The sequence below is a fragment of the Cricetulus griseus genome, chromosome 4 (genome assembly GCF_003668045.3).
Source record: "Cricetulus griseus strain 17A/GY chromosome 4, alternate assembly CriGri-PICRH-1.0, whole genome shotgun sequence".
NCBI lineage: Eukaryota > Metazoa > Chordata > Mammalia > Rodentia > Cricetidae > Cricetulus > Cricetulus griseus.
The window spans coordinates 32,329,366-32,349,521 of NC_048597.1; the positions used below are offsets into that span (position 1 = coordinate 32,329,366).

The 20,156-nt window shown below is 36.9% G+C and overlaps 1 protein-coding gene across 1 annotated transcript in view; it reads left to right on the forward strand.

The window, feature by feature from the left end:
• LOC113830699 (ephrin type-A receptor 6) overlaps window positions 1–20,156 on the forward strand; it is an 818,688-nt gene that overhangs the window by 271,016 nt on the left and 527,516 nt on the right. The window lies entirely within an intron of this gene.

Genomic DNA, 20,156 nt, shown 5'->3' on the forward strand with positions numbered 1-20,156 from the left:
CATGTCTTGGAAACAGATACATAAACAGAGTTTGCATTCAGGATATTTATTTGGTGGGTACTCCATTGAACAAATGTAACAGGTAATGAAGAACATGGAAACAAAAGGTTGAACTGATATGAAGTTTGTAAAAAAGGATCCATACAATTAAAGAGAATGTTCAGCAGCTGAAATGGCCATTCAGAAATTTAGAAAAGTGAGGCCTGGGACCTCTGTGAGGATCACTGACAAGTTATGAGTAAGTGATACAGGCACCACCTTCTGTATGCAACCACCCACAGCTGTACACCCTCTACAGCCACACCCTTCACAGTAGAGGAATGAGACCCCAGTCACCCAAAATTGAAGGGCTGATGTAAAAATGAGTTTTGTTCCTTTCTCGTTTTTCTACCTGGGAAGAAATAATCTTAGTGCTCCGCACCCTCCCCACCCCCCAACCAAAACACTTTAATGATATGTGTGTGTATGTTGTCCTTATAATACTTTTTCTAATGAATATTCATTACAAATAGGGTTAGAAAAGGTAACATATAGTGATTATTGTTCTATTGTTTTGAAACTGAATTTCCTTGTGTAATTCCTCCTTCTCTCTCTGCCTCCCAAGTTCAGATATGTTCCACCAAGACTGACATGATCATAGTTCTTACACATAGAAATGTATTTTAAAACACTGAATAGAAATAATGACCCACTTGTTCTTCAGTAGAGAGGCCTAAAGGAAAACAAACAGATGCATATCTGGAGTTATCAGAGAGATGAGAAATTCATCACCTCACTTCACCTAAGGATTTACTGCAGACACTATTTCACAGAATTAGGGAGGAATGTTCCTGGTTTCACTTGTTATATCCTAAATACATGGCTAGTTCTTGGTTACAAGGAGAATGTTTTTGCTACCTCTATCATTAACATTGGCTGCTCTCATGCTATCATTCAGAAAACAGAAATAAAAATAGAATGCAGCAATAAGAACACTGGCTTAAAAGACCTGATTGGTGAACAAAGCCCCTTTCTCTCCATACCACACATCAGACATGTTTCAAATTTTACTTACATATAAAACTTGCCGTATTAACCACTCTTAATACATATAGGGTTTAATTCATGTAACGTAAAATCTGAATATTTTGATACAAATTATTTTTCATGATTTTAAATATTTAAATTTACTTAGTTTGATTCCATGTATTTGACTGTATGGCTGCATGCATTAAATGCACCATGAGCATGCATTGCTCACTGAGGCCAGAAAAGAATTTCAGATCCTGTGGAACTACATTTACTGACAGTTGTGACCCACTGTATTAGTGCTGGGAAACCAAACCTTTTGTGTCTGCAAGGGCAGCCAATGCTTATAACTCTGATCAATCCCTATAGCCTGAATACAAATTTTTAATAACAATAGTCATTGTTTTTCCATTGCTTTGGGCAATTCCTTATTCATGGAGATTTTAATATCAGCAAATACAACTGCACTCTGTATTAGTGTCTCTGTGTGAGTGTTTAAAACTGATTTCTCCCAATATTTTTCTCCTCACGCATTCATGCTTTTCTCTCTGCATCTTTATTGAGCTACAAATTAAAAGTAAAGTCTCCCCAATTTTCTTCCTCCATCTCACCCACAACAACTGCCATTCTACTCTTTGCTTCTGTTTGACTTTATAGATTCCAAATACAGGTGGAATTTGCAGTATTTATCTTCTTATTGTTCTGATCATCTGGTTATCTGCTTATTGTTCTAGTTTCACCTATATTGTTGGTAATGACATGATTTTTCTATGGATATTGGCATATATGTTTATATTTATGCCAGTACAATGATGTTTAACTTACATACTTCTAATATACATGGGGCTCTGGTCACTTGGCACTAACAGATGATCTACAGTACCCAAGATATTTTTGTGTTTTAAGTTGATTTATACACTTTTATTAAAAATAGATTCTTTTTTCAAACCACTTGACTTGCTTACAGTTACCCCTCTCTCTACTCCTTCCCCACCTTCCTTCCAGTCTGAATCTACTCCCGTTTCCCGTTCATTAGAAAAGAATAGGTTTATAAGAGATAATAACGAAACATAAGAAAATAAAATGTAACCACATAATACAAACACCACAAGATCAAAGTTGTACAAGACAACCCAACAGAAGGAAAAGAGTCCCAGGAGAAGGCACAAAATTCAGAGACCCATTCAATCATACACTGTGGAGTCCCGTAAAAATACTAAACGGAAACTTGTAATATATATGCAAAACACCTTGTAGAGACTCTTGCAAACACTGGCACATGGGATTTCTTACCGTAAAAATTATTCTGTTCATGGAAGAAACCAACTCTTATATAGACAATGAAAAACAATTAATTTTATTCTTTAAACCAAACTTTATCTCTAACATGTAGTAGGCAGTCACTTTACACATAAATATTTATTAACTTTATAGCCAGCTTCTTTAGTGTTTAGTGTAGTATTTGACACAAAGATTATCTGTTTGAGGATGCACAGCAAAAAATAAGAAATCAGCGTTGAAACTCCCCTTGGATCTTCAAATACTGTATTAAATAATAAAACTGCTAAGTATTCAACTGCAATAACTTAGGTAAAATCTTTAAATGATTAGAGTGGTTTAATATTTCATTCCATCTGACTAGGATAAGAATGCTTTTATGTTTGTAGCTTTCTGCTTCTCTGGAAGCTCTTATACAATGTCCCTCAATTTTTTTTTATAATTTTTTCATTCTTCTAAATTTCATTTTACATTCTAACCACAGTTTCCCTCCCCCACATCCACCTCCTGGCTACTCCTTTTCACAGGTAAGGACTGCCATGAAGAGCCAACAAAATCTGGCACAATAGGTTGGGGCAGGGCCAAGCCCTTCTGCCATGAGCATGGCATCTCAACATAGGGAATGGGCTCCAACAAGCTAGCTCATGTACCAGATGTGTATCATGATCCTACTGGCAGGGGTCCCTCCGATAGTTCAAGCTCCACAACTGTCTCCCACTTATGGAGTACCTAGTTTGGTCTCCTGGAGTCTCTATAGCTGTGTGTCTAAAGTTCATGAGTTTCCATGAGCTTGGTTCAGCTGTCTCTGTAGATTTCTCCATTGCTCGTGTATTCCCTCCTCCCTCTCTTCAGCTGGATTTCCAGAGCTCAGCCTGGTGCTTGGTTGTGGATCTCTTAGGCTGGTTCCATCAGTTGCTGGATGAAGGCTCTATGATAGTCTGGGTATTCACCCATCAGATTACAGGGGTAGACCAATTCAGGCATCCATTCCACTCCTGCTAGGAATCTTATCTGGGATCATCCTTGTGGATTCTTGTGAATTACCCTAGCACCAGGTTTCTCCCAGTGAAATGTTGACTATCAGGCTGGATTTTTGTCCCTTTTCTTTTTTCACACTCATGCTTTCTGGAGGATTTCCCTTCACGAACACCCTACACTGAGATTAGGTTTTAAACAGAAAAATATCTTGAAAGCTGCCAAGTCTGAACCAATGAGTTCTCAGTACATCACATTTTCAGATGTCTGTTCAGCATGCTGTTGAACTATCAGAGACAGGAAACATTACATCTTTTGAGAATTCAGAAAATAAAGAATATGTCTAACATAAGTACTTTTGTTCAGTTTTTGCGTGTTAGTTATTATCTGTTTCTTTTTTTCCTTCCAACATTTATTTTATTTATTTATTTTTATTTAAATTAGAAACAAGCTTCTTTTACATGTCAATCTCCCTCCCTTCCTCCTGTGCCCCCCACTGACCCCCTATCCCAAACCCTTTCTGCTCCTCTGGGAGGGGCAGGCCTTCCATGGGGATCTTCAAATCTGTCATATCATTTGAAGCAGGGCCTAGACCCTCCCTAGTGTGTCTAGGCTGAGAGAGTATCCCTCTATGTGGAGAGGGTTCCCAAAGTCCATTTGGGTACTAGGGGTAAATACTGATCCACTACCAGTGGCTACATAGTTTGTCCAGACCTCCAAACTGACTTCCTCCTTCAGGAGGTCTGGATCAGTCCCTATGCTGGTTTCCCAGTTAATCAGTCTGGGGTCCATGAGCTCCCCCTTGTTCAGGTCAGCTGTTTCTGTGGGTTTCTCCAGCATGGTCTTGACCCCTTTGCTCATCACTCCCCCCTCTCTGCTTCCAGAGTTCAGCTCAGTGTTTAGCTGTGGGTGTCTGTTTCTACTTCCATCAGCTCCTAGATGAAGGCTCTAGGATGGCATTTAAGGTAGTCATCAATCTCATTATCCGGGAAGGTAGCCTCTCAACTATTGCTTAGATTATTAGTTGGGGTCAACCTTGTAGATATCTGGGCCTTTTCCTAGTACCAGAATTCTCTTTAAATCTATCATGGCTCCCTTTATTATGGTATCTCTTTTCTTGCTCTCCTCTATTCTTCCCCTGACTAGATCTTCCTGCTCCCTCCTGTCCTCTTCTCCCCTTCTCTTTCTTCTAACTCCCTCTCCCATTCTCCCAATTAGCCTAGGAGATCTCCCCTCCCCCCATGCTCCCAATTAGCTTAAGAGATCTTGTCCCTTTCCCATTCTCTGGCAGTGTGGATTGTAGGCTGCTACTTCATTGCTCTAGATCTAAAATCCATAAATGAGTGAGTACATACCATTTTTGTCTTTTGGTAATTGAGTTACCTCACTCAGCATGGTTTCCTCTAGTTCCATCCATTTGCCTTTGAATTTCAAGATTCCATTATTTTTTCTGCTGAGTCATACTCCATTGTGTAAATGTACAACATTTTCTCCATCCATTCTTCGGTTGAGGGGCATCTAAATTGCTTTCAGATTCTATTACAAATAATGCTGCTATAAACATGGTTGAACAGATGTCCTTGTTGTATAAATGTGCATCTTTTGGGTATATGCCTAAGAGTGGAATTTTATGGTAGCCTGATTCCTATTTTCCTGAGGAGTTGCCATACTGATTTCCAAAGTGGCTGTACGAGTTGGCACTCCCACCAGCAGTGGAGAAGTGTTCCCCTTTCTCCACATCCTCTCCAGCATAAACTGTCATTGGTATTTTTGATTTTAGCCATTCTGACAGGAGTAAGACAGGAGACTGCTTCCTGAACATAATACCAGTAGGACAGACACTAAGATCTACAATTAATAAACGGGACCTCCTGAAACTGAGAAGCTTTTGTAAGGCAATGGGCACAGATAAGACAAAATGGCAGCCCACAGAATGGGAAAACATATTCATTATCCCCACATCTGACAGAGGGCTGTTTTCTAAAATACGAAAGCTCAAGGAGCTAGTCTCCAAAATACCACCTAATCCAATTAAAAAGTGGGGTACAGAACTAAATAGAGAATTCTCTATAGAGGAATCTAAAATGGCTGAAAGCCACATTAGAAAGTACTCAATGTAACTTAGCCATCAGAGAAATGCATATTATTTATCTGTTTCTTTGTGTTACTTGTTTCTAGTTTCCTTGTCACATTAATTTCAGTTTGCAACAAATCATTTTTATTTTTTATTTTAGTTCTGAGATTATAATGCAATTACATCACTTTTCCCCTTTCTTTCCTACTCCAAACCCTCCAATATTTCCCTCCTTGCTCTCTTTCGAATTCATGACTTTTTTCATTGTTGTTACATGCAGATATTCATATGTATATTCATATATACCTAAATATAAACTTTTCTGTCCATATATTAGCTAACATAAAACAAACATAAAATGTTTGTTTCCAGGGCTGACCTTTTGGCATTGGCTAACCAGTTGGTGTCATCTTCTCTGGGTGAGCCTATGTCTCCTTCTCTCAGTACTCCTTCATTTCCTGTAGTTCTTTGAGTAGGATTGAATCTCCTGAGCTCTCCCCTGTCCTCTTTGGCATGTCTATTTTGTCATTTTTGTTCTGCTCAAGTTCACCAGTTATATTGGTAAAATTTTATTGGTGCAACTTCTGACATTTTTAGGGGACACAATCTCACAGCAAACCTCCTGATTCTCTGGCTATTACATTCTGCCACCCCCTTCTACCAATGTTCCCTGAGCCTTAGTGCAGGAGGGATTTGTAGATGTATCCATTGGAGGCTGGCTTCACAACTTGGCATTTTTATTGATTGTGGTTTTCTGTATTGATCTCCATTAGTTTTCCTTTATGAGGGGTTATAGGAGAGACCCTATATATTATATATATATTAGAACCACACACAGCGTGAAGTTCCGTTTCCAGTCTTAGTACTTATGAACTTGGGAAAGTTGTATAACTTCTGAAATACTCATTTTATATTAAATGTTGATTAATATTAACTATTAAATAATTTTTAAATACCCTTCTATTTTAACACATTTTCACTTATTTCCCCGATTCCTCTAGTCACTGGAAGACAGGAACCAAATCCTTGTGTATATAGTACAAACTATAAAACTTGTATTAACTATTATGCTATTTACTCACAAGGATTTATCAATAAAATTTATGGGTTTTTTTGAAATTCTATTTCATACAATTACCATATGTGTATATTGTTAATGTTATCAGTGTTATTATGATTCATGTTAGAATCGTGTATGACATCAGCTTATTAAGACAAGTAAATTTATGTTCTGTCTAAATGATAATCATTTCCAATGAATTTCACTTTTAAAATATTAAAATAAAGGGGACAGAATGGCAGAATTTAGTGCAATGCTTTGGTACTTATGTACCATGGGCCACACCTTGACTTTTGCCCTCAAAGGAAAATTTTAACACTTTCACAGCTATATACACACACACACACACACACACACACACACACACAGGCGGGGGGGGGAGAGTTATTAAGGAGACATTAAGGAGGCTGTGTCAATCCAGGATACTAGGAAGCTGCTCTCCATTTTTTCTTCCTACTTCTAAATACTTACAATATATCCTGCCCTGTCAAAGTAAATACCTTACCCCATAAAGTATTTCTTTAGCTGCATATAACCTGCAAAGTTACCCAAAGAAATGTGTCACCAAATGCCTTGTTGAAATGCGTAGAGTTATTCTACTTATTTTTTATGTATCTTAGTTTATTTTCCTATTACTGAGATAAAATAACCAGACAAAAAGCATCCTAAGGGATAAGGAGTTCATTTTAACTTATAGTTCAAGGTGCTGTCTATCAATGAGGAAGTCACTTGAAGTGACTTAGAATAACACATAATCAAAAAGGGCAAAGGATAATTTGGTGCTTCTGCCATCACCCTGTCTCTATTTTGGCCATGAATAGCATCATCCTTGGTGGGTGGGTCTTCTCACCTCAGTTAACCTAACCAAGACAATATTCACAGATACTCCTAGAGGCCTGTTACCCAGTTGGTTCAAGATCTGACATACTGACAATTCACACCAGTCATCAACCATTTGGAGGAATCAGCCATCTTCATCATTACTATAAAAGGTGTGGAAGCCACACCAAGTCCTAACAGGGAATCAAAAAATCAAAACTATGTAGACACTTAGTGCATTAACTGAGACTCTAGCCTGGATTTCAAGAGAAATGCAGCAGCTCTGAAGATGTAGTTAGTATGGGAGAAGAAGGAAGAGACAAATGGAAAGATTCTAAATGATCCTTATCAATAAAGAAATGGAAGTATATTTCATTGGTTATGTAAGTTAAATTGATCAACCTAGCAAGAAGGGAAAAATCAGAATGAATATATGGAGTGTTACTTATACTTTTGTATTAGTTTTACTTTGGAAGTCAGTTTTTAGGAATACAGGCTTATTTGTCTGCTTCTTTGTTCACCATTCCTGCATACAGAAGACTTATAAATTTATTTATGGTACATAATTTAACTCAGAATCAACACAAAGAGTGGTTTTAGGAAACACCCTTTTCACTCTCTTACGTGCTAGAACTCACTTCCTAACTCTCAGGGTTGCAGCCTTGTTTTCCTGTCTCATTATTTCTGAAATGTCAGCAATAAAAGTCATTTACTCCCACAAATCTCCTTGAAACGTGGCAGCATGATCTGTCTTCTAGAAGACCAGAGCTGAGCGGCAGTAGTTAGATGTCTTATTATGACCTCTTTCCCATTCAGAGTCCAAAATCACTTTTTGAAATGTGTCTGCCATTTCTCTTTGTGTTTTCACAGGTAAACATATATGAATTTGGGTACATATTTTTTTGTATTTTAGAATATAAATTCTTTTGATGAAATATACATCTACTTTTAGTTTATAATCTTTGTATTTTTAAGTAGATCATAACACAACACCTGTTTTCCTATGAGAAATTATTCTTAGAAATTGAGTGAAAATATGAATTTTATAAAAATTGTTGTGGAAATCTTAAATGTTTTATTAAAAATATATACATCTTGTTGTGCTTATATAGTCACCAGCTTTGCCCACTTAGGGAATGTAGAAGCTTAACAATTAGTGACTGCCCTGGCATCTGAAAGACAAAGTTGATAACAAACTGCTTAAATCTGCAAGAGTACTACCAACAATGCATATGAAGGCTTTAAACACTACCGTGTTTATTATAGAGACCACAGATCTCTGTTTACCTTTTACCCAGTGTATATTAAAGACAAAATGCTCTAGATATTTTTGAGATTTCCTTTTTGTAGCTTACATATATGCAGAATTGGGAACTTCTATGTGATTAAAAAGCATAATTTCCTCTCACACATCAACTCTATGACTCAGTAGGATAGAAATAGAATGATTACCAGTCTTTCATGTATCAACAAAACAGGGCTTTAACTCCTCATTGTATCTGGAAAATTGTGAACAGCATGTTCTTGCCCTGACTGATGAAATCATAGCATAAACAAAAAGAAACACTGGCTTGTAACTAAGAGGCAGCATGTGAAAGAATTATTTGTTTGAAAATTTACAAATGGTAGAGCAGATTCACAAATGTTATATCCTGTCAAGATCACACATCTGTTGAAACAAAAGAGATAAATCATACTCCATATTCTTTTCAATACAACTCATTACTTCAAATGAAAGATAGGTCCCTTTCTTTTTTTGCACTGCTTTCTGAAGTAGTGTGCTGCTCACAACCAGGCTCAGAGGACACACTGCTTTCCATGGTTTCAGATGTCAATCTCCTAAATAATCTGATTTTTAAAAATCTATATACATGCTCTTACAAATAGAAAAGAAAGAAAAAATTCGCAAATACACACCAAGGATCAGGGTAGATACACATTTATGAGCAGCTGCAAAACATGCTGGCATGAAGAAACTGCCTAACAGAAATTATTGGGTCTGCTTGTGCTTGGAACTGGTGGCTTATTTTTCTAGTCTCTTGGGAGACGGTGAACTCAATGATTTGACTTCCTGTAGCTTCTGTATCACTTTGTTGCACATCCCTACTCTAAATTAACCCAGGTGGACACATCAGATAGCTTCTGAGTGAAAATATGAACCGGATGTACAGTTCCACTTGTCCATTTGGCTGGATACTATTATTTCATGGTCATGGAGAAATCATCAAAAAGAGACAGAAGACATACTCACTTTTTAAAAGAGGTTTCCAGTTTATAACAAGGTTCCAAGACAAAGGATAAATGTTACTGCTGGGGTCCAAAAGCAAAATTATCTGTTTAGCTATACAATGATGCTGGACTTACATATTGAGCAAATTTCAAAGACATTGGATTATCAGCCTACAGTGCTTTTCAGGCTGTTTGTGACACTAAGGTGTTTTGGACTGACATTGCTGTGAACATTGCATATTTTCATGGAGCTTATAATCATTTGATGTTTATTGCACTGCATTTCTTCATTAAATATTCAGTGATATTATGCCTGAAACTATACTTGTTTACTTACATGTCCTCAGTAAAAAACAGAATAATTATCATATTTGATATTGCTTTTCTTGACTTATAATCTAGAAATGAAAACCTAAAACATCACCTTGGTCCTGCAGGCTGTTTTTTGTTTGTTGATTACTTATCTCGTGTCATCAGACTTTGTTCTATACAAAAAGCATCTTTAATTCTCATATCTACATAGTTATCAATATCATCTCTCTGACACATTCATACAAAACAAGATGCCCCTGGCCTGCAATTGAATTTGCACACATGTTTTTAGAAACAAGATTGTTTTAATGGATTTTAGCATCAACTGCTGTTATACATCATGTTGGTTTGGTAAGCATGGAAATCTATTGATTTTATGTGTTCCAATTTTCTACTGAGTGGCTAATCCTTTTATAAAGCAAATGTATTTGGTGCAAAGAAAGAAAATTCTGCAGATATCTTTATGCTGATACGGTTCTTCTAGCTTCAGAGAAATTGAGTGAGTCACTATAAGTCTGCAATCATTGATTTACCAAACACACAGAAATGATCAATTTAAAGAAAAAAAAACTTAAAGATTATACGTGATAACATCACCAAGATAAAGAATTTTTTGTTGGGAACAGTATTGAAATCTTTTTGTGAATAGACAAACTGTTAATTACATGGAATTGCTTATCCCAAATTACAAAAGCAAAAACTCCACATTCTAATCACAGAGGAAAAGTGTACCAAGTATATGTAAAGACTCATACTAGTTTGATAAGGTATGTCTGGCTCTTTTGCTAAGAAATACAGGAGATACTGATGTTGATATGATTGAAAACATAACATTTATATTGATTTGTGCACTAACATTAATCCTTTAATACATGCAGATTTTCCAAAAAAAATTGTTTTCTTTATCTAATTTAGAAATAGGCATAACTTAGCCAGGCGTTGGTGATGCACTCCTTTAATCCCAGCACTCGGGAGGCAGGGGCAGGTGGATCTCCGTGAGTTCGAGGCCACCCTGGTCTCCAGAATGAGTGCCAGGATATGCTCCAAAGCTACACAGAGAAACCCTGTCTTGAAAAAACAAAAACAAAAATCAAACAAACAAAAAAAAGCAAATAGGTATAATATATCCTGCTTCTATTAGTATCTCAAAGAAAAAAGATATATATGTGTGTGTGTGTGTATACATATATATATATATATAAATATATATATATATATATGATTTAACATCTTTTCATTTATCCGACAGTAAATTATAATCACTAATTATATAAAATTCATATATTTTAATTTTATAAAATATTAAGTATTAGCATATATTATTGTTATCTACTAGGGATAATAAGTGAGTTCTATTGAAACATTTTTCTCTATTTTTAATAAATTCCTGAGAATGTCATATAACTATTCCGTGAAATTTAATAATTTCTACCCCCATTTCTTCACTCAAACTCTCCCATCTTATCCAATATATCCCCCCAAATTTTAAATCATCCATTAAGTAGAGTTAGTACTCCCTGTGTGTTCATGAGTCATCTCCTGAAGCACGGGAATCCTAGGAGGTTTTACATCCTCAAAAAATAAAAATAGAAAAGAGTCTCCCTCCCCCAGCAACTCTTGACTGCCAATACCTCCTCAATATCTCCTCCAGGGCTGAGACCTGTAGGTCACCTATGACATCTGTGCTCATAATTTGGCTGGCTCGATTGTGTGTAGGTCTTGTGTAGGGAAGGGAATCACAGGTAGTATGAGTTCATGACTGTGATTTGTCAATTCTGGAAGACAACATTTCATAGCACCTCTCCCTAATCTTCGGCTCTTTTTTTTTTTTTTTTTTTTTTTTTTTTTGCCTCTGCTTCCAAGCTATTCTTCAAGCCTCAGTTAGGGGTTGGGTGTAGGGTGATAGGTATCTTGTTTAGGGTGAAACACTCAGCCTCTCATTTCCATCACTTTGGACATTCATGCATCTTTTTCTTTGGTTGTGTCTACTTCAAAAATTGAGCTTCTATAACCAAGCTTGGGAGCAGTTACATTTTTTAGGTGCTGATTTGACTACCATATTCTACCATAGTGCCTATGACATCCCCAGTCATGAGATTTTGGGCAGGATTGCAGAACCAGGGATAATATTAACTACTGTGGAGCAGGCCTCAACTAAATTTAGAAAGTGGTGAGTTATTTCATAATAAACTTGATGCTCTTGTATTAGTGGACACACCTGGCCTAGAAGGTGAGTTTTGTATCATGCAGTTTTGTATCATACTTTTCCCCAGCACTGTGAATGACACCTTCAGATGCTAGCAAAACTGGCCAGCATGGAGGCAATTTCATGGTGTGTTTGAAATTGTTTTCACTATATCATATATCCAAAGTATGGGCTTATCCAGGAATGTGATCTTTCAGTGTAGCAAAAGGTATACATGGGTTGAGCATATATATGCCATTGTAATTTCTCACTGTTTTCTTGTTTATACTAGGTAAGGTATTTGGTTTGATTAAGCAGCAATTCCTATACTTTCCCTTTCCTTAGGAAAATTGAAATTATGAGCATAGAAATGTGTGAGTCTCTGAAATATTAAACCACATTGAGGTGGGATTTGGACAGCCATGTTCAAGCATTTAGTTAGCATTTACATCAATACAGAAAGAAGTTTTAAGAGTAAAGGAAAAGAATAAACAGAAAATGAAAAGTCAGACTATCCTGCCTTCGAGCCTTTTCATACAGAATCAGTTTGTTAAAACTTGCAGGAATTTATGGCTAAAATTGAGGACTATGCATGTTAGTTGACTTCAAGTTGGTAGTTTTAAATGAAAAAAAAAACTAGTATTTTTTTTTTTTTTACATTGTGGAACTTACTAAATACTCTAAGTCAGGGTTCCCAGTTCATTAAAGCTGGATGATATATATATATAATATATATATAATATATATATTATATATATATATCGAGACGAGAGAGAGAGAGAGAGAGAGAGAGAGAGAGAGAGAGGAGGGAGTTGGGAAGAAGAGGGAGAGGGAGAGAGAAGGAGATGAAAAAGGAGGGAGAGAGAGAGAGAATCTCAGACAACTTCTCTTTTCTGAGCTCTAAACCATTGAGAATGATGATGCTTAATTTCTCTGGAGTACTTTCAGAGCATTCTAGTAAATCTGTCATTTATTTTAGACCTCCTTAGTTTCATGAAAATTAATGCCACAATTCTAATCAACATAATTAGATCATTAGGAAGCAGTGATAGTGGTAATATCTCAGAGGCAGCACACAAGCCCTTCTTATTTGAGAACCTGGGTTCAATCCCTAGCACTACAAATAAAAAACAAAGAAACAGCAGCTAAGGAAACAGAATTGTCTTAAACTTGCCTGTCAGCATCTCTATAGTCTTGCATTGGTTTGGTATAATTTAGATTGAGTCGTAAATAGTATCAAATATCAACTGTGTCATCTCCTCTCTGGAAATTTGCTTCCCTTTGCATTTCTGTGCTGATCTAAATTGAGGGAAAATGAAGGCTGGATTGTAAAGGATGTTTGAATACTTTATTAGTTTATCCACATAAGGACTGGGAAGTAGACCAGTTATAAGCCAATCAAGATAAAAGACAAGGAGCAGGACAAAGAACCTTAGATTATGTAAGAAAAAGAACAGGGAGGATAAGCTGCTATTGTGGCAGCTACCTGTAGAAGATAAACAGGAACAGGAGAAAGAAAGAAAGCCATGCTTTTGAGTAAAAGTCTCTCAGCCTAAATTTTGTCAAATAGGTTAACCTCGATAGCTGATGAGATCAAAAATATAAAGAAAAGGCAATGAAGGAATTTAGTAAAATATGAGCAGTGGATTTGTTAGATAACTCTCTTTGGTCATCATTGGCTCAGAGGATAAAAACAATTATGACCATGTCTGAGGACTAGATATTATCTCACTGAACCAGGTGGTGGGAGAAAAGTCTTGAATCCTACAAGTTACTCTCTGACCACCTTGCAATGCATATGCTGTGACTCCCTTCCTCCCCCACCACACACATATTAATTATTTTTTTAAAATATTCCCATTTCAGAATTTAAATTAGAAACTGTGGTATAATTGTGACAGTTACAGAAAGTTTAAATCATACAGGGCTGTAGCAAGAATAGCCATTTTCAGATGTGCACTTGACCTGGATTCACGCTCTAGATCCTAGCTGTCCTAGCCTTTCTTTCACACCACTTCCTCTAATGTCTGTTTGAGTGACATTAACAAATAACTTGTCAGAATCTCACTGTTGGATATTATCCTGAAAGGAGATGATCTGCCTCCATCCCCCATGTTCAACTCTACTCCAGCCGAGCTTTTGGATAAAGATAAAATGTCAAATTCAGTGAACTAAAGTCAGGCCCACTGATCTTGTCAAACCATGGACAGAAAGATATCCTTAACCCTAGCAATAACCAAAGCACAGCTGCAGCTGCAGCCCCCCCCCCCTTTACCTGTTCATATTGACCTCAGAATTTTAAGGTTAGGTACCAATGCCAAGAAGGGGCATTTGTACTTACAGTTCTATTTTTTGACTTGCCAGGAGCATCTTTAATGAAACACGGTGGCTGACCCAGTTTTTAAAGGCTTTAGAAATCTTAATTGGGAGCAGTATAACCCCACCAGTGCCAACAATAGTATTTTTCCCTCATTAGGAGAAGTGCAGCACTATTGCTTTGAGAAATGCCCAGTGTCGTGGAGAACTCTTACCAAATGATATGCCTTGGGGCTACTGTCTTAAAGATGGAAGAAACTGCAGCCTGGCTGGTTTTGTTTGTATTTAGAAAAGGCCACCAGAAGAATCCATTATTTTCTTTTGAGCTAGAAGCCTAATAATGTTTTAGGGCAATTGTTAACCTTTAGCCAAGAAAGCATTTATTTTGGATATGTATTGAAACATACTCCTATAGATTTTTTCTGGCATATTTCATAAAGAAGTGAACATTCATGAATTCCTATAGAAGAAACACATCCAATTCAACAAGGGTCAAATGTTTTCCCCATTCTGCCAATATACTACTGAAATGCCATATAAAATAAGTAAAAATATTTATGAACTTGCATTGGTCATCACTATGTATGTTTGGCATTCTTTTTCTCATTCATTTAGGAATAGGTAGGTATTTATTAGAAGAAAATATTGAGCTATCTGAATACCTTTTGATTTCTAACAATGTAAACCAGGTTGCTCTTACATATCATAATTTATGACTGTGTAGTAGATTATTTTCTCATAAATAAATTAGGAAAATTAATTTAAAATTCTAGTTATATAGGTAAATGCATAAATGGTTAATGCTACTCCAATATTGAGATGGTTAAGCTTAAATTATTGATGACACTAAAGACTTTTGATTGAATTTCTCCAAAAGACACACACACACACACACACACACACACACACACACACACACACACACACACACACCTCTTTCAGTGACTGTCAAGCCCAGTAGAGAAAGCTTTCAGATTGTTTTTGAGTATTCATCTCAGTAGTTGTAATATGGACATAAGTAAAGGCTATTATTGATGTAGCTCATTTTTGCAGAAAGCTGAGAAATGGCTTCAATCAGAGGCATACATCCCAGTCAGCTTTAGCTTAGTGAATAGGTTACAAAATGAGACTTTTTCAATATCAAAAGGCAAGTAGTTTTGGATCCTATGGCTGTGATTACATACATGACAAAGCCTGCCCTGATGCAAGTATGAAATTTCCTACTACTTAAATGGTAAATGGCAAATTTTTATTTTTTTTTCCTTTGCAATATTGCCGGCATCTCAAACTTTTGAAAAGACACTGCAGTTTCTTTTTTTGACCCAGGCTAGAGTTTTATTGATTTAGAACTGGTGGTTACATTAACAAATTATTACCCCTGCCTGGTTCTAATCACCAGGGGATTGCAGTTCTCTTGTCCCAGAATACTCAGGAAGTGCTTGCAGCTTCAAGCTCAGCCCATGAAAGCTAACTCCAGGTGTGAAGTGTAAGCCTCCATTCCCCTAGGGCAGAAGAAAACAGTAATTTCCTCGATTTTCTAAGCAGATGTTTCAGTCTAAAAACAAAAACAAAGAAAGCAAAGAAGAAAATAAAAGCCAAACAAAAATCTGTAATTCATCCAAGTACTTATTTTGGTAGTTATCAAAATGACAATACAAGTCCACAAAGGGAGTCTCAGATAATTGCAGATGTGTTGTAAAAATTATTACTATCATATCACTAGTAAGTGGATTTCTTCCAGAAGTTCAGATGTGCCACACCAAAAGGCAGCAAATTACTTCACATTAGACTCAAATACCTACTGCTTGCTTCTTATGAATATTTCATCTCTTCTGACCTGTGGGATGTAGAGAGGAATGGTGAAAACTGAACTGAAAGATAGCTCGGTTTGTAAAGTGCCTGTCATGCCAGCCTGAGAGCTGAGTCCAGAACTCAAATACCCACAAAAATTAGCTAGGTATAAGAACATAAATCTGGCACAAAGGGTGCAGAGAATCCTTGAGTTAACTGCCTAGCCAACAAGTGATTAGTGGGTGTCATGAAAGAGCCTGCCTCAAAGAATAAGAGAGGACATGGTAAGAGAAGAAATTGGATGTTGACCTCTGACATAGACATACACAGAAATGTGCATGTATGTGCTTTCCAACACAGCATGCACATGTGTCATTGAGAAAATCTGCATTCTTTTTCATTATTAGCCTCATCAATGGAAGTATGGATTTTAGAGTGTGCCAGAAAAACAATAGGACACATAAACTTCATTTTGGCAGCTACCTCGAAGAGGGAGACAGAAAAGAGAGAGAGAGTTAAGCCTTTTCAGCCAAAATTTCACATTGTTTTGGAATCTGCCGATTTGCTGCCTTTCTGGTGAGCCCCAGGATTCTTCCAATCTCTGCTTCACTACCTCTCAGATTATAAGCACATGGCACTGTGCCTGGCCTTTTTATGTTGGTCCTGGGGATCAAACTCATGTCTTTATGATTTCAAAACAACCACTTTACAGCTAAGCAATCTTGCTGGTACTCATTTAGTAAGTTTAAATAACATAGATGTTGTCTTAAATCCTTACATGTTACAGAACCTAACTGTGAGTTTTGCCATGGGTTAGGAATGTTCCTTAATGTTTACTTGAAGGATTCCAAGGTTTTCTTATTATTTGGGGCATGTATGCAGCAAATCATTTGGCTAAGGCTGACAAAAATAATTTGAAGGTTAATTCCGGGAGTACCTGGGTCCCATGCAGTATTTTGGAATTTTCTCTCCATGCCTGAAACAGCTTAAACAATCATAAAGCAATACCTGATATTAGAAAAACTTCTCATAACTTTTAGATAGAGTAAACCTGATCACAGACATGCAATCATTAGTCTTCATACGTAGTAGCCATATAATATGCTTAATATTCCCGGGTCTGTCTTCTTTCTTTTGTATTTCAATTTGGAACAATGCTTTACTTAGGAAAATATTCCATCTAAAACTTGTCATGTGAAGGTATTCTACCCTTTTAACTCTCCAGTGATAAGAAATGTATTTTATACAAATAGATTTCCATATCCTTAATTAATTCACTAATTAATTAAGTTAAAGCTCATGTCAGTACATTCAAGATGGACCTGGGATCATCAGACCTCTGTTTCTGACAGCATTGCCACATTCACTGTTTTTCTATATCCCTGATTATTGTCTCTTTAATTGACCTGTTGGTGCTGCTGGAGTAAAAGGTTGTTAGAACCAATATGGTTTATTTTACAATACCAGTTACATTATAAAGTATAAGAATTTGAGTTAGTTGAACAGGCTTGATGTCTCTGACCATACACAGATAAGCCAACACATTACCATGTAAACAATATAAAAAACATGTAAGTATATGAGATAGCATGTTTACACAGGCACACACAGATAAAAAGTTTACTACTCTTCTTTAAATGTGTCATGTGTTAGTTTTTAAGTTCAACTGTTGGCTATTTACTCCATAGAGCATCAATTAATCTTTAATCCAAAACCTGTATTTTCAAAAATATAATACATTACAAAGGAAATAGAAGACTCAGAGCCAAACCTGACCATTGGTAGGCTTCTGAACAGACTGAGTGGGCATTAACCTTACAATTTAAAATTGAAGTGCTTACCTATATTTTAAATTAGATAAGAACTTTGAACAACTGCTCACTTTGTTTTTAAAAGAGGTGTATACAGGTAGAGAGGAAATAATTCTTCTATATTAACATCACACTTGTAAATGCAAAGTTATCCTAGTAATTTACAATACTGCTTATCACTCTTTCTGGGAAGACAGCAGAGTATTTTTCTTTTTGATAGAGAATGCACTTACAAACTTTCTGAGTAGTACTTCTTGAAATGATTATACCCCTTCAATTTCCATGTGAAAAAGGAAATTAAGCATAATAACCTTTTACCACCATGTGCCTGCTTCATTTAATTTGTATATTAAGAACAATCCTGGAAAAGCAATCCACAGCAACTCACATTTTTTCTGTAGCCCAGGTCAACCTTGAATGGATGACTTTGAATTCCTTATCTGTCTTCCTCTGCTTCTCAACTGTATGGAATTAGCAATCCTCATGATTTCAGGGAAATGTGTGTGTGTGTGTGTGTGTGTGTGTGTGTGTGTGTGTGTGTGTGTGTGTGTGTGTTTATGTGTGTCTGTGTGTGTTATACAAGTGTCACAGCACACAATTGGAGGATAAGGGGAAACTATCAAGAGTCATTTCTCACCTTCCACCCTGTGGGTCCTGGGGCTTGGTTCCAAGCTCCCTAACCCATTAAGACAACTCACAACTATCAGGTGACTTGTAATGACTGTCAACTCAGCAGATTCTTGAACCACCTCCAAGACAAAGCCCTGGCCATGTCTATGAGGGAATTTCTTGATGAATTCAATGAGATGAGAAGACTCAACTGCTAGACTGAGAGCAAGGAGAGAAGTGAGCTGACTACCAGCATCATCCTTGGCTTCCTAACTGTGATGCACTGTAACTGCTTCCTCAAGCCTTTGCTGCCATGATTTCAATCTTTTGGCCATATCGGAATCCTTGCATCTTTAAGCTGAATTCTCAGGATATTTTATCACAGGAACAAGGCAACTAATACACTGTCTAGCAAACTGAATTCACAGTTTTTCTGTATATGAATAATTAAGTTTGTTTTCATTGCAAATTGGTTTTGCTACCATGTCTAGTTGTCTGGGAGAGTGGAGCCTAAAAAATTAGGCAGAATGAAGTCTCATACAATAGCCTGTTTTACTCTGAGCATTTGGCAATTTATTCTGAGGGTTAAGCAAAGTCATATGAGAAAATTTCACTTGTGTTCAAGCTGTATACAGTCACAATGCAAGGTCACACAAGTGTAAGTTTTATAAAGTCAGGGATAATTCTTGCTTTGAAACATTATTCTGAATAAGAATGGGTAAGATAATGGGTAATCTAAAGTAAGACCACTTCTACTTACTCCACCCCGGAGGGGCAAGAAAACACATTCCAAGAACAACCCATGTTATGAAGGAATAGAGATTACTCTTGTCTTGTTTACATGGAGTTTTCTCATCAGGTCTCAGAATTCTCCTGACACAAATTCATTTTCAGACCATGTTTGGACAAGTTTAGTCATGATACACATACAATCCAGTTTTTTAAAGAATTGTGATTGAACGTTTGTCATATTAGCCTTTGTGCTGTATTTGATTATTCTAGCACCACTAATTTACAAACATTTTCTACGACTCAATATGCATGTGTTTGCGAACCAGATAATATATACATACACAAATATACTATCTTTTGAGATGGCATTGTACTCTGTAGTCCATGCTGACCTTGAACTCTTTATCCTCCATTCACAGCTTCTGAGTTCTGGAATTACAGGCATGTGCTATCATGTCTGACTTTCTGTATACAATGCTATTTTTTTTTTCCTGTTTCTACAGCTGTTAAAAAAAAGTCACTGTCTTAAAAATGTGTGAAGCACGGAATGGTAGTCATACTTACCTTGTTCCTCTATTATTATCTCAAAGTGCACCTAATGTGTCTCACATAAGAAGCAATATAGACACAGATATTGCCATATGTGAGCATCCAGGCGTTATGGTGGCCTGCCCCTTGGGCACCTGGCAGGATGAACTTGCCAGTACTCACTCAGGCAGTACTCTGACATGCTCAGGGACCTGACAAAGTCACATGCTACATCACTAAGCACATGTACTGCATCCCCTCATAAAAGTCAGGCTCTGCCTGCTTCCTCTCTCCTCCTCTTCCACTACCCCTGTCTCCAGAGGCTGGTGTCCCCCCCCACACTTCTTTACAGTTCACTCCCATGTAGCATCTCTCTATCTCTATCTCTCCCTCTGACTCTGTATATGTCTCCTGGCCCTGGTGGGGATC